Genomic DNA, 13954 nt, shown 5'->3' on the forward strand with positions numbered 1-13954 from the left:
GTAAAAGGGCTGCTAACGCTCCGCGGGCTTTTTTCTGGCCGCACCATAAATTTAACTCTGGTATCGAGAGTTTAATCAAATGCTGCGTTAGGCTCCAAAAAAGGAGCGTAGAGCATTTTTACCGCAAATGCAACTCTCGATACCAGAGTTGCTTACGGACGCGGCCGGCATCAAAAACGTGCTCGTGCACGATTCCCCCATAGGAAACAATGGGGCTGTTTGAGCTGAAAAAAAACCTAACACCTGCAAAAAAGCAGCGTTCAGCTCCTAACGCAGCCCCATTGTTTCCTATGGGGAAACACTTCCTACGTCTGCACCTAACACTCTAACATGTACCCCGAGTCTAAACACCCCTACCCTTACACTTATTAACCCCTAATCTGCCGCCCCCGCTATCGCTGACCCCTGCATATTTTTTAAACCCCTAATCTGCCGCTCCGTAAACCGCCGCAACCTACGTTATCCCTATGTACCCCTAATCTGCTGCCCTAACATCGCCGACCCCTATATTATATTTATTAACCCCTAATCTGCCCCCCTCAACGTCGCCGACACCTGCCTACACTTATTAACCCCTAATCTGCCGAGCGGACCTGAGCGCTACTATAATAAAGTTATTAACCCCTAATCCGCCTCACTAACCCTATCATAAATAGTATTAACCCCTAATCTGCCCTCCCTAACATCGCCGACACCTAACTTCAATTATTAACCCCTAATCTGCCGACCGGAGCTCACCGCTATTCTAATAAATGTATTAACCCCTAAAGCTAAGTCTAACCCTAACACTAACACCCCCCTAAGTTAAATATAATTTTTATCTAACAAAATAAATTAACTCTTATTAAATAAATGATTCCTATTTAAAGCTAAATACTTACCTGTAAAATACATCCTAATATAGCTACAATATAAATTATAATTATATTATAGCTATTTTAGGATTAATATTTATTTTACAGGTAACTTTGTAATTATTTTAACCAGGTACAATAGCTATTAAATAGTTAAGAACTATTTAATAGTTACCTAGTTAAAATAATAACAAAATTACCTGTAAAATAAGTCCTAACCTAAGATATAATTAAACCTAACACTACCCTATCAATAAAATAATTAAATAAACTACCTACAATTACCTACAATTAACCTAACACTACACTATCAATAAATTAATTAAATACAATTCCTACAAATAAATACAATTAAATAAACTAGCTAAAGTACAAAAAATAAAAAAGATCTAAGTTACAGAAAATAAAAAAATATTTACAAACATAATAAAAATATTACAACAATTTTAAACTAATTACACCTACTCTAAGCCCCCTAATAAAATAACAAAGCCCCCCCCCAAAAAAAATTCCCTACCCTATTCTAAATTAAAAAAGTTACAAGCTCTTTTACCTTACCAGCCCTGAACAGGGCCCTTTGCGGGGCATGCCCCAAGAATTTCAGCTCTTTTGCCTGTAAAAGAATAAATACAATACCCCCCCCCCCCAACATTACAACCCACCACCCACATACCACTAATCTAACCCAAACCCCCCTTAAATAAACCTAACACTAAGCCCCTGAAGATCTTCCTACCTTGTCTTCACCATACCAGGTTCACCGATCCGTCCTGAAGAGCTCCTCCGATGTCCTGATCCAAGCCCAAGCGGGGGCTGAAGAGGTCCATGATCCGGTCAAAGTCTTCATCCAAGCGGGGCAGAAGAGGATCTTCCATCCGATTGAAGTCATCATCCAGGCGGCATCTTCTATGGTCTTCCATCCGGAGCGAAGCGGCAGGATCCTGAAGACCTCCAGCGCGGAACATCCATCCGGACCGACGACTGAACGACGAATGACTGTTCCTTTAAGGGACGTCATCCAAGATGGCGTCCCTCGAATTCCGATTGGCTGATAGGATTCTATCAGCCAATCGGAATTAAGGTATGAATATTCTGATTGGCTGATGGAATCAGCCAATCAGAATCAAGTTCAATCCGATTGGCTGATCCAATCAGCCAATCAGATTGAGCTCGCATTCTATTGGCTGATCGGAACAGCCAATAGAATGCGAGCTCAATCTGATTGGCTGATTGGATCAGCCAATCGGATTGAACTTGATTCTGATTGGCTGATTCCATCAGCCAATCAGAAAATTCATACCTTAATTCCGATTGGCTGATAGAATCCTATCAGCCAATCGGAATTCGAGGGACGCCATCTTGGATGACGTCCCTTAAAGGAACAGTCATTCGTCGTTCAGTCGTCGGTCCGGATGGATGTTCCGCGCTGGAGGTCTTCAGGATCCTGCCGCTTCGCTCCGGATGGAAGACCATAGAAGATGCCGCCTGGATGATGACTTCAATCGGATGGAAGATCCTCTTCTGCCCCGCTTGGATGAAGACTTTGACCGGATCATGGACCTCTTCAGCCCCCGCTTGGGCTTGGATCAGGACATCGGAGGAGCTCTTCAGGACGGATCGGTGAACCTGGTATGGTGAAGACAAGGTAGGAAGATCTTCAGGGGCTTAGTGTTAGGTTTATTTAAGGGGGGTTTGGGTTAGATTAGGGGTATGTGGGTGGTGGGTTGTAATGTTGGGGGGGGGGGGGTATTGTATTTATTCTTTTACAGGCAAAAGAGCTGAAATTCTTGGGGCATGCCCCGCAAAGGGCCCTGTTCAGGGCTGGTAAGGTAAAAGAGCTTGTAACTTTTTTAATTTAGAATAGGGTAGGGAATTTTTTATTTTGGGGGGCTTTGTTATTTTATTAGGGGGCTTAGAGTAGGTGTAATTAGTTTAAAATTGTTGTAATATTTTTATTATGTTTGTAAATATTTTTTTATTTTCTGTAACTTAGATCTTTTTTATTTTTTGTACTTTATCTAGTTTATTTAATTGTATTTATTTGTAGGAATTGTGTTTAATTAATTTATTGATAGTGTAGTGTTAGGTTAATTGTAGGTAATTGTAGGTAGTTTATTTAATTATTTTATTGATAGGGTAGTGTTAGGTTTAATTATATCTTAGGTTAGGACTTATTTTACAGGTAATTTTGTTATTATTTTAACTAGGTAACTATTAAATAGTTCTTAACTATTTAATAGCTATTGTACCTGGTTAAAATAATTACAAAGTTACCTGTAAAATAAATATTAATCCTAAATAGCTATAATATAATTATAATTTATATTGTAGCTATATTAGGATTTATTTTACAGGTAAGTATTTAGCTTTAAATAGGAATCATTTATTTAATAAGAGTTAATTTATTTCGTTAGATAAAAATTATATTTAACTTAGGGGGGTGTTAGTGTTAGGGTTAGACTTAGCTTTAGGGGTTAATACATTTATTAGAATAGCGGTGAGCTCCGGTCGGCAGATTAGGGGTTAATAATTGAAGTTAGGTGTCGGCGATGTTAGGGAGGGCAGATTAGGGGTTAATACTATTTATGATAGGGTTAGTGAGGCGGGTTAGGGGTTCATAACTTTATTATAGTAGCGCTCAGGTCCGCTCGGCAGATTAGGGGTTAATAAGTGTAGGCAGGTGTCGGCGACATTGAGGGGGGCAGATTAGGGGTTAATAAATATAATATAGGGGTCGGCGATGTTAGGGGTAGCAGATTAGGGGTACATAGGGATAACGTAGGTGGCGGCGATTTGCGGTCGGAAGATTAGGGGTTAATTATTTTAAGTAGCTTGCGGCGACGTTGTGGGGGGCAAGTTAGGGGTTAAGAAATATAATATAGGGGTCGGCGGGGTTAGGGGCAGCAGATTAGGGGTACATAAGTATAACGTAGGTGGCGGTCGGCAGATTAGGGGTTAAAAATTTAAATAGAGTGGCGGCGATGTGGGGGGACCTCGGTTTAGGGGTACATAGGTAGTTTATGGGTGTTAGTGTACTTTAGGGTACAGTAGTTAAGAGCTTTATAAACCGGCGTTAGCCAGAAAGCTCTTAACTCCTGCTATTTTCAGGCAGCTGGAATCTTGTCGTTAGAGCTCTAACGCTCACTTCAGAAACGACTCTAAATGCCAGCGTTAGAAAGATCCCATTGAAAAGATAGGCTACGCAAATGGCGTAGGGGGATCTGCGGTATGGAAAAGTCGCGGCTGAAAAGTGAGCGTTAGACCCTTTAATCACTGACTCCAAATACCAGCGGGCGGCCAAAACCAGCGTTAGGAGCCTCTAACGCTGGTTTTGACGGCTACCGCCGAACTCCAAATCTAGGCCCTAGTTTGTTAACCTCCTAAGAGCTAATCCCCCAAAACACCGAACCTAAGACCCCCTAAGTTGAAAAATAAAAAACACTAACAGTGAAAAAAAAACACCTAAAAAATACAAAAGCCCTATATTAAAGCTAATGTTCCCCACCCTCCCAAAAAGGGATAAGTTGATGCAATCACAGTATCTGAAGTCCTGAAGTTTGCGCACCTCGGGTTTTGCTAGCGACTTACAATTTATTTTCAACTTGTAATACAAGTGATATCCTTCCTGCGCAAAAAGATTACTTTCAGCAGTATTAGCGCTCAAGCATAAACACTAAATACTGCAACTTGTAATCTAGCCCAGAATTTGCTTTTTTTGCTATTACGTATAAAAATGGACAAGCATAATAATTTGATTACCCAATTATTTAGCATTTGCCATTTTTTCAAGTAAATGCAACAACTATATCATACATCAAATATACTATTACTTCCAAAGGTTGTGCCGCCGAATTTTAAAGTTATTTAAATAATAGTAATGTGCGCTGCATTTTCATTTCAGCATCAAGATACGACCTAAGAATGAGCAACAGTCTTAAAGACCTCAGAGATAACTTCGAAAATTCTACTTCAGTGGATATTACAAGTCTAACGCCACAGCAGGCTGGATCCAGCGAAACATTTACATTTGTTCCTGAAAATATTGTTATAGCTAATGGCATCATCCTATATTTTGCTCTGATTGCTTTTGATGAAGTCTCACAGAAATCAGATCTATCTAATATAGCACAGGTGGCTCTTCTTATCCCTGCAGCTTTAGAAACCACAACTGAACCACCTGCTACACCATATTATACAACTGAACCAACTACTGCACCATTTGAACTAACTACTATACCATATGACACAGCTGAAGCAACTACTAAACCATATGAACTAACTACTACACCATATAAAACAACTGAACCTACTACTAAACCATATGACCCTACTGAACTAACTACTGCACCATATCACACAACTCAACCAACTACTACACCATATCACACAACTGAACTAACTACTACTTCATTTGACAACACTGAACTAACTACTACACCTTATGATACAACTGAACCAGCTACTACACCAAATTACACAACTGAACCTACTACTACACAATATCACACAACTGAACCGACTACTAAACCATATCACACAATTAAACCTACTACTTCACCATATGACACAACTGAACTAACTACTACACCATATCACACAACTGAACCAGCTACTATACCATATCACACAACTGAACCAACTACTACACCATATCACACAATTAAACTAACTACTACACCATATGACACAACTGAACTAACTACTACACCATATCACACAACTGAACCAGCTACTATACCATATCACACAACTGAACCAACTACTACACCATATCACACAATTAAACTAACTACTACACCATATGAAACAACTGAACTAACTACTACATCATATGACACAGTTGACCCAACTACTACACCATATCACACAACTAAACCGTCTACTACACCATATCACACAACTAAGCAAACCGCTACACCCTATCACACAACTGAACCAACTACTACACAATATCACACAACTGAACCTGCTTCTACACCATATCACACAACTATACTAACTGCTGCACAATATCACACAACTGAACTAACTACTACATCATATCAAACAAATGAACTAGCTACTACACCATATGAAACAACTGAACTAACTACTACATCATATGACACATTTGACCCAACTACTACACCATATCACACAACTAAACCGTCTACTACACCATATCACACAACTAAGCAAACCGCTACACCCTATCACACAACTGAACCAACTACTACACAATATCACACAACTGAACCTGCTTCTACACCATATCACACAACTATACTAACTGCTGCACAATATCACACAACTGAACTAACTACTACATCATATCAAACAAATGAACTAGCTACTAAACCATATCACACAACTGAACTAACTACTACACAATATCAAACAACTAAAACAACTACTACACCATATCACACATCTAAATCAACTGCTATACCATATCAGACAACTCAGTCAAACACTACACCATACCACACAGCTGAACCAACTACTACACTCTATCACACAACTGAACCAACTACTACACCAAATCACAAAACTAAACTGACTACTACACCATATCACACAACCAATCAAACTACTACACCCTATCACACAACTGAACCAACTACTACAACATATCACACAACTGAACTAACTACTACACCATATCACACAACTAAACCAACTACTACACCATATAACACAACTAAAACAACTACTACACCATATCACACAACTAAACAGATTACTACACCATATCACACAACTGAACTAACTACTAAACCATATCACACAACTAAACTGACTACTACACAATATCACAGAACTGAACCAACTACTACACCATATCACACAATTAAACTAACTACTACACCATATGAAACAACTGAACTAACTACTATATCATATGACACATTTGAACCAACTACTACACCATATCACACAACTAAACCGTCTACTACACCATATCACTCAACTAAGCAAACCGTTACACCCTATCACACAACTGAACCAACTACTACACAATATCACACAACTGAACCTACTTCTACACCATATCACACAACTATACTAAATGCTGCACAATATCACACAACTGAACTAACTACTACATCATATCAAACAAATGAACTAGCTACTAAACCATATCACACAACTGAACTAACTACTACACAATATCAAACAACTAAACCAACTACTACACTATATCACACAACTAAATCAACAACTACACCATATCACACATCTAAATCAACTGCTATACCATATCAGACAACTCAGTCAAACATTACACCATATCACACAGCTGAACCAACTACTACACTATATCACATAACTAAGCCAACTACTACACTCTATCACACAACTGAACCAACTACTACACCAAATCACAAAACTAAACTGACTACTACACCATATCACACAACCAAGCACACTACTACACCCTATCACACAACTGAACCAACTACTACAACATATCACACAACTATTCTAACTACTGCACAATATCACACAACTGAACCAACTACTACACCATATAACACAACTAAAACAACTACTACACCAAATCACACAACTGAACCAACTGCAAAACCCTTTCACACAACTGAACCAACTACTACACCATATCACACAACTAAACAGATTACTACACCATATCACACAACTGAACTAACTACTAAACCATATCACACAACTAAACCAACTACTACACCATATCACAGAACTGAACCAACAACTACACCATATCACACAACTAAGCCTACTAATACACCATATCACACAACTAAACCACCTGATACACCAAATGACACAACTAAACCTCCTACTTTACCATATCACACAACTAAACCAACTACTACACCATATCACTCAACTAAACCAACTACTACACCATATCACACAACTAAACCAACTACTGCACCATATCACACAACTAAATCAACTACTACACCATATCACATAACTAAAATAACTACTACCCCATATCACACAATTAAACCAACTAATACACCATATCACACAACTAAACCCCCTACTACACCATATCACACAATTAAACCACCTACTACACCATATCACACAATTAAACCACCTACTACACCATATCACACAACTAAACCAACTACTACACCATATCACACAACTAAACCAACTACTACACCATATCACACAAATAAGCCACCTACTTCACCATATCACACAACTAAAGCAGCTACTACACCATATCAGACTACTAAACTAACTACTACACCATATCACTCAACTAAACCAACTACTACACCATATAACACAACTAAACCAGCTACTACACCATATCACACAACTAAACCAACTACTACACCATATCATACAACTAAACCACTTACTTCACCATATCACACAACTCAACCAACTACTACACCATATTACACAACTAAACCAGCTACTACACCATATCAGACTACTAAACTAACTACTACACCATATCCCACAACTAAACCACTTACTTTACCATATCACACAACTCAACCAACTACTACACCATATTACACAACTAAACCGACTACACCTACTCCACCACTTTCCGAAACAATTGAGCCAAATGTTAATTCTAATAAAATGAACATAACACATCAGGCACTGATTATATGCTCAGTAGTAATTATATTTTCTATTATCATAAGCGTCACTGTTTGTATTGTGAGCAGCAAAAAGAAAAAGAGAAATCCAGAAATATGCTTCTAAAAAGGTTGGGCTGATATCTAAAGCATAACTCACAACGTTACCTTATCAATGTATTTATAAAGTGCTAAAATGTATTTTCTACAACTTACTATGTAGATTGGCCATAAATGTGGTTCTGAATTCTGAAAAATGAATATTTGGGAAATTTATTTTCCCTGAACCATTCTGTATTTGTTTCATCTTAAACTAAACGAATACTGAAGATTCATCAAGCATTAAGATATTTTTTTTTTTTAAAAAAACGTAAATATGACAACTGTCGCTCAAAATCTTCTCAAATGCTTATCTTAACACGCTGGAGAGTGCGCTACCCTGGTCCTATTCTTGCCTGTGCCCAGCCCACTCTAATGTTGAGGCTTATCACACACGGCTCCCATGGCCTGTACTAAAGTAATTCCTTTGTTTTCTTTAAATTTGCATGTGCATTCTTTTGGATATTCGTTTCATGAAACAAATATCCTTGTTTCATTAAGTGTATAAAACAAATGCACGACTACAACTTTTTACAACTCTTTTATTTTTCGCTCAAAATATCCTTAAAGTCAATGTAAATCTAAATGAATCGGTGCCCGGTTTTTAATAATCCTATTAAAAATAAGGGCACTTTAATTCATCAAAATTTATATTTCACTCATTTTCTTCAAATACTTACCTTTTAATCCTGACAGCCGCTGCAGCACTTCCTCTGCCTGTCACAAGCCCTCTTTGCGGGTCCAAAATGACGAATACAGATTCGTCATTTCTGATGTATGAAGAGGCTTCTGACGGCCGGGGGAATCGCTGGAGCGGCTGTGAAGATTAAAAGGTAAGTATTTGAAGAAAACCAGTGAAATATAAATTTTGATGAATTAAAGTACCCTTGTTTTTAATAGGATTATTATAAACCGGGTACCGATTCATCAAGATTTGCATTCATTTTAAATATAGATTTCAGTTGTGAACTTTTTTTTTATTTTGTGTTGTATTCTATCTAATGTATGGTGCCATTTGGGTATGCATCATAAGAAGCCTTTACATGCAACAAAATAAACCTGCAACCATTTATATTTTTGGACTTTTCTAAACTTCAACCTTCCTTTCATGTACATTTTCCAATAATGCTACTTAAAAAAATAAAAATAAAATGAAAAATGATACAATCTCTTCAGGTTTGACATAGCAAGACGAAACTGTGAGATAAGATACTTCCCGCGCCAATCATGTCTTTCTAAATCCTGCATTCTGAGTGGCATTGTAGTTGAAAAATATGGACCACACCTCATAAACACTCGTCAGCCCCTCCCATATTTATGCAATTTTCATATTTAATAGTGTTATAATGTGTATTTACTGTAAATATTTCACATTCCAATGTTCTGCACATAGCAAAATATGTTCTAATTATTTTTAAATAGATATTTTATATAAATACAGTATATATATATATATATATATACACACAGTGGCGGCTAGTGAATTTTTAAGATGGTGGTGCACAAGACCCCGCCCCTTTGAAAAGCCCCACCCATTTGAACCAAAGTAGACACAAATTCTACACTCTATAATCTGATATATATTTACTGTATGTGCACTCAGCTCAGTGAGGTTATGCTTCAGCTGCATTGTACCTATATGAGCGAAACATAACTTCATTAGACTCTCAAGAGTCTCCAATACATTGTATAACCCTACCAGGCTAATGAGCAGTTAGCGCGTGCATTTTATGCATTCTCTGTGCGTATAAGTGCTTCACATAATGCTGAAACAGGAACCATCCTATCATTAATTTACAAGGGGAAATACTCATGTGGGGAGTCTGGGGAGGAAGAGTATATATATATATATATATATATATATATATATCTGTCAAGGTTTGCAGATAAATCTGTTCTCCACTGTCTGCTTTGCAGTATTTATTTTCTTAGTACTCTTTTGTGCCCAGATAAAATTATATTTATATAAATAAAAAGAGAGTAGCGCTCAACCTGGAAACGAAAAATAGCATAATAGCTTGTGGGCTTCATCAGTGAGGTGCAGCCATATCCCTCTAGGCACACTGAGCAACGGGTCCACGTCTGAATTCCCGCATCACACTTAGGGAGACTTCCCAAAATGTCATAATTTGCATAAATAAAAAGAGAGAAGCGCTCAACCTGGAAACGAACAATAGCATAATAGCTTGTTCTATGGCTAGTTACCACCCAAGAAGCAGCCTTTTTTTGCTCAACATGTGCCTTTCACAGAGAAGAACTTTCCTGAAGCATATCAGTCTGATCCTGACTTCACAGTACAGTCCAGCCCCGAAATAACAGGCAATCCTTCTCTGAACAAGGGAAACAGCAAAACCCCAGACGTACGTTTCGGCCTATTGTGGGCCTTGTCAGTGAGGTGCAGCCATATCCCTCTAGGCACACTGAGCAACGGGTCCACGTCTGGATTCCTGCATCACACTTAGGGAGACTTCCCAAAATGTCATAATTTGCATAAATAAAAAGAGAGAAGCGTTTAACCTGGAAACGAACAATAGCATAATAGCTTGTTCTATGGCTAGTTACCACCCAAGAAGCAGCCTCTTTTTGCTCAACATGTGTCTTTCACAGAGAAAAACTTTCCTGAAGCATATCAGTCTGATCCTGACTTCACAGTACAGTCCAGCCCCGAAATAACAGGCAATCGTTCTCTGAATGAGAGAAACAGCAAAACCCCAGACGCATGTTTTGGCCTATTGTGGGCCTCATAAGTGAGGTGCAGCAATATCCCTCTAGGCACACTGAGCAACGGGTCCACGTATGGATTCCAGCATCACACTCAGGGAGACTTCCCAAAATGTCATAATTTGCATAAATAAAAAGAGAGAAGCGCTCAACCTGGAAATGAACAATAGTATAATAGCTTGTTCAATGGCTAGCTACCACCCTAGAAGCAGCCTCTTTTTCCTCAGCACGTGCCTTTCACAGAGAAGAACTTTCCTGAAGCATATCAGTCTGATCCTGACTTCACAGTACAGTCCAGCCCCGAAATACCAGGCAATCTTTCTCTGAATGAGAGAAACAGCAAAACCCCAGACGCATGTTTTGGCCTATTGTGGGCCTCATAAGTGAGGTGCAGCAATATCCCTCTAGGCACACTGAGCAACGGGTCCACGTATGGATTCCCGCATCACACTTAGGGAGACTTCCCAAAATGTCATAATTTGCATAAATAAAAAGAGAGAAGCGCTCAACCTGGAAACGTACAATAGCATAATAGCTTGTTCTATGGCTAGTTACCACCCAAGAAGCAGCCTCTTTTTGCTCAACATGTGCCTTTCACATAGAAGAACTGTCCTGAAGCATTTCAGTCTGATCCTGACTTCACAGTACAGTCCAGCCCCGAAGTACCAGGCAATCCTTCTCTGAATAATATATACACATAGTGGCGGCTAGTGAATTTGTAAGATGGTGGTGCACAAGACCCCGCCCCTTTGAAAAGCCCCACCCATTTGAACCAAAGTAGACACAAATTCTACACTCTATAATCTGATATATATATATATATATATACTCTATGTGCACTCAGCTCAGTGAGGTTATGCTTCAGCTGCATTGTACCTATATGAGCACCACATAACTTCATTAGACCCTACCAGGCTAATGAGCAGTTAGCACGTGCATTTTATGCATTCTATGTGCGTATAAGTGCTTCACATGATGATGAAGCAGTAACAATCCTATCATTAATTTACAAGGGGAAATACTCATGTGGGGAGTCTGGGGAGGAAGAGTATATATATATATCTCTGTCAAGGTTTGCAGATAAATCTGTGCTCCACTATCTGCTTTGCAGTATTTATTTTCTTTTTTTTTCCTAGTACTCTTTTGTTCCTAAATACAAGGTGCCCAGATAAAATTATATTTATGTCAGAAAATACTGATAGCCCAAAATATCACTTGCCATTTAAACGTTCCTCAAATAAAAAAGAATTAGGGACATTTAGTACACATGAAATGGTTTGTTGAAATGAATGCCACTGCATTCATTCCAAACCATTTCATGTGTCCTAAATGTCCCTAATTCCTTTGTTTGAAGAACGTTTAAAAGGCAAGTGATGATATTTGGGGCTATCAGTATTTTCTGAAATAAAATTTACCCACGCTAGCTTAGGCTTACCTCGCCATGCTTGCTGCCTTGCTTGCTGTTGCCATTCAGACCAGCCTCTGACTGCAGCGAAGCCTCGCACTGCCACACTCAATCACAATGACATTCACAGAGAAAGACTAAAGTGTGTACAGGCGTGGCAAAAATGAAACGACTTCCTCCCGCGCTAACTGCCTGTCTGCCTCTCTAGCTCTCGAGTCTACAAACACTCAGTAACATTGTGAAAGTCACAGACTGAGACCCGGCTCCCACGCTAACTGCCTGTAATTTTAGCACTCTTGCCTAGTTGCCGGCAGGACTGAAAGTCTGCAACAGTAATAACAGTAGACATCTTAAGCACCTCTTCTCCCACCCCATCTTGCTGCAAAAGAAGTGAATATTGATATCTGTCGCTCAAAGTTAAGTTTTTCAAACACCTTGTAATTATTCTTAACTAATAAGGAACATAATGCAAAAGTGTACTAGAATGGAAATAAACATGCTTTAATAGTTTAACCATTTTGCTGCTAGAGAGTGGCAAAAAGCATTGCAAAGATTTAAAAGAGATGAACAAAGCCAATTAACACCTCCCTCCCACATCCCATCTCACAAAAAAACAAGCTTACCAAACACTTGACCGCAGCTAGCCACCTTTACTTCATAGATCTCCTTCTGTGGTTACATGCATCATGTGGATGCGTTGCTATAGCGCTGCCTGCTCTGTCATATGCACTCCCGGTGCTTTTAGATCCAGGCCCCACATGCTTAAATGTAAATGGCCCTGTCCAGCACTGACTGTTTTGCACCGAGGTGGGGAGGAAGAGAGGAGGAGGCGGAGCCCATCGGCACATGATCTGGTGAGTGGTGACATCTGACTGTCTCTCCTCTCACTCAAACAGTAAAATCTATGCGGTTAAGCTATGATAGGGGCTGGGTTGGAGCAGTGCTGCAGGCACTTAGATAAGTGCAAACGGCTATGCCAGGCTATACCTCTCTACCGCACGTGCGGTAAAAAAAGCAATTGTTTTTTTTTTAGCAAACTGGACTGGAACCTTTTTTGGCTGAATAAATGTAATTTTCCCAATAGGGGGGCTATTGAAAAAATTATATTTATTTAATCAAAAAAATGTATTTCCTTTTTTTCCTCTGGGGGTTCTGGGGGTTCACGTGTGCCTGTGCTCTCTATGGAGGAGCCTCCACTGTATATATATATATATATATATATATATATACGCACACACACACCTATATATAATCATGTATATATATTGATATAAATATATGTTGTACCAAAATACATCAGC

Source organism: Bombina bombina, chromosome 10 (genome assembly GCF_027579735.1).
Source record: "Bombina bombina isolate aBomBom1 chromosome 10, aBomBom1.pri, whole genome shotgun sequence".
In the NCBI taxonomy this organism is placed as follows: domain Eukaryota; kingdom Metazoa; phylum Chordata; class Amphibia; order Anura; family Bombinatoridae; genus Bombina; species Bombina bombina.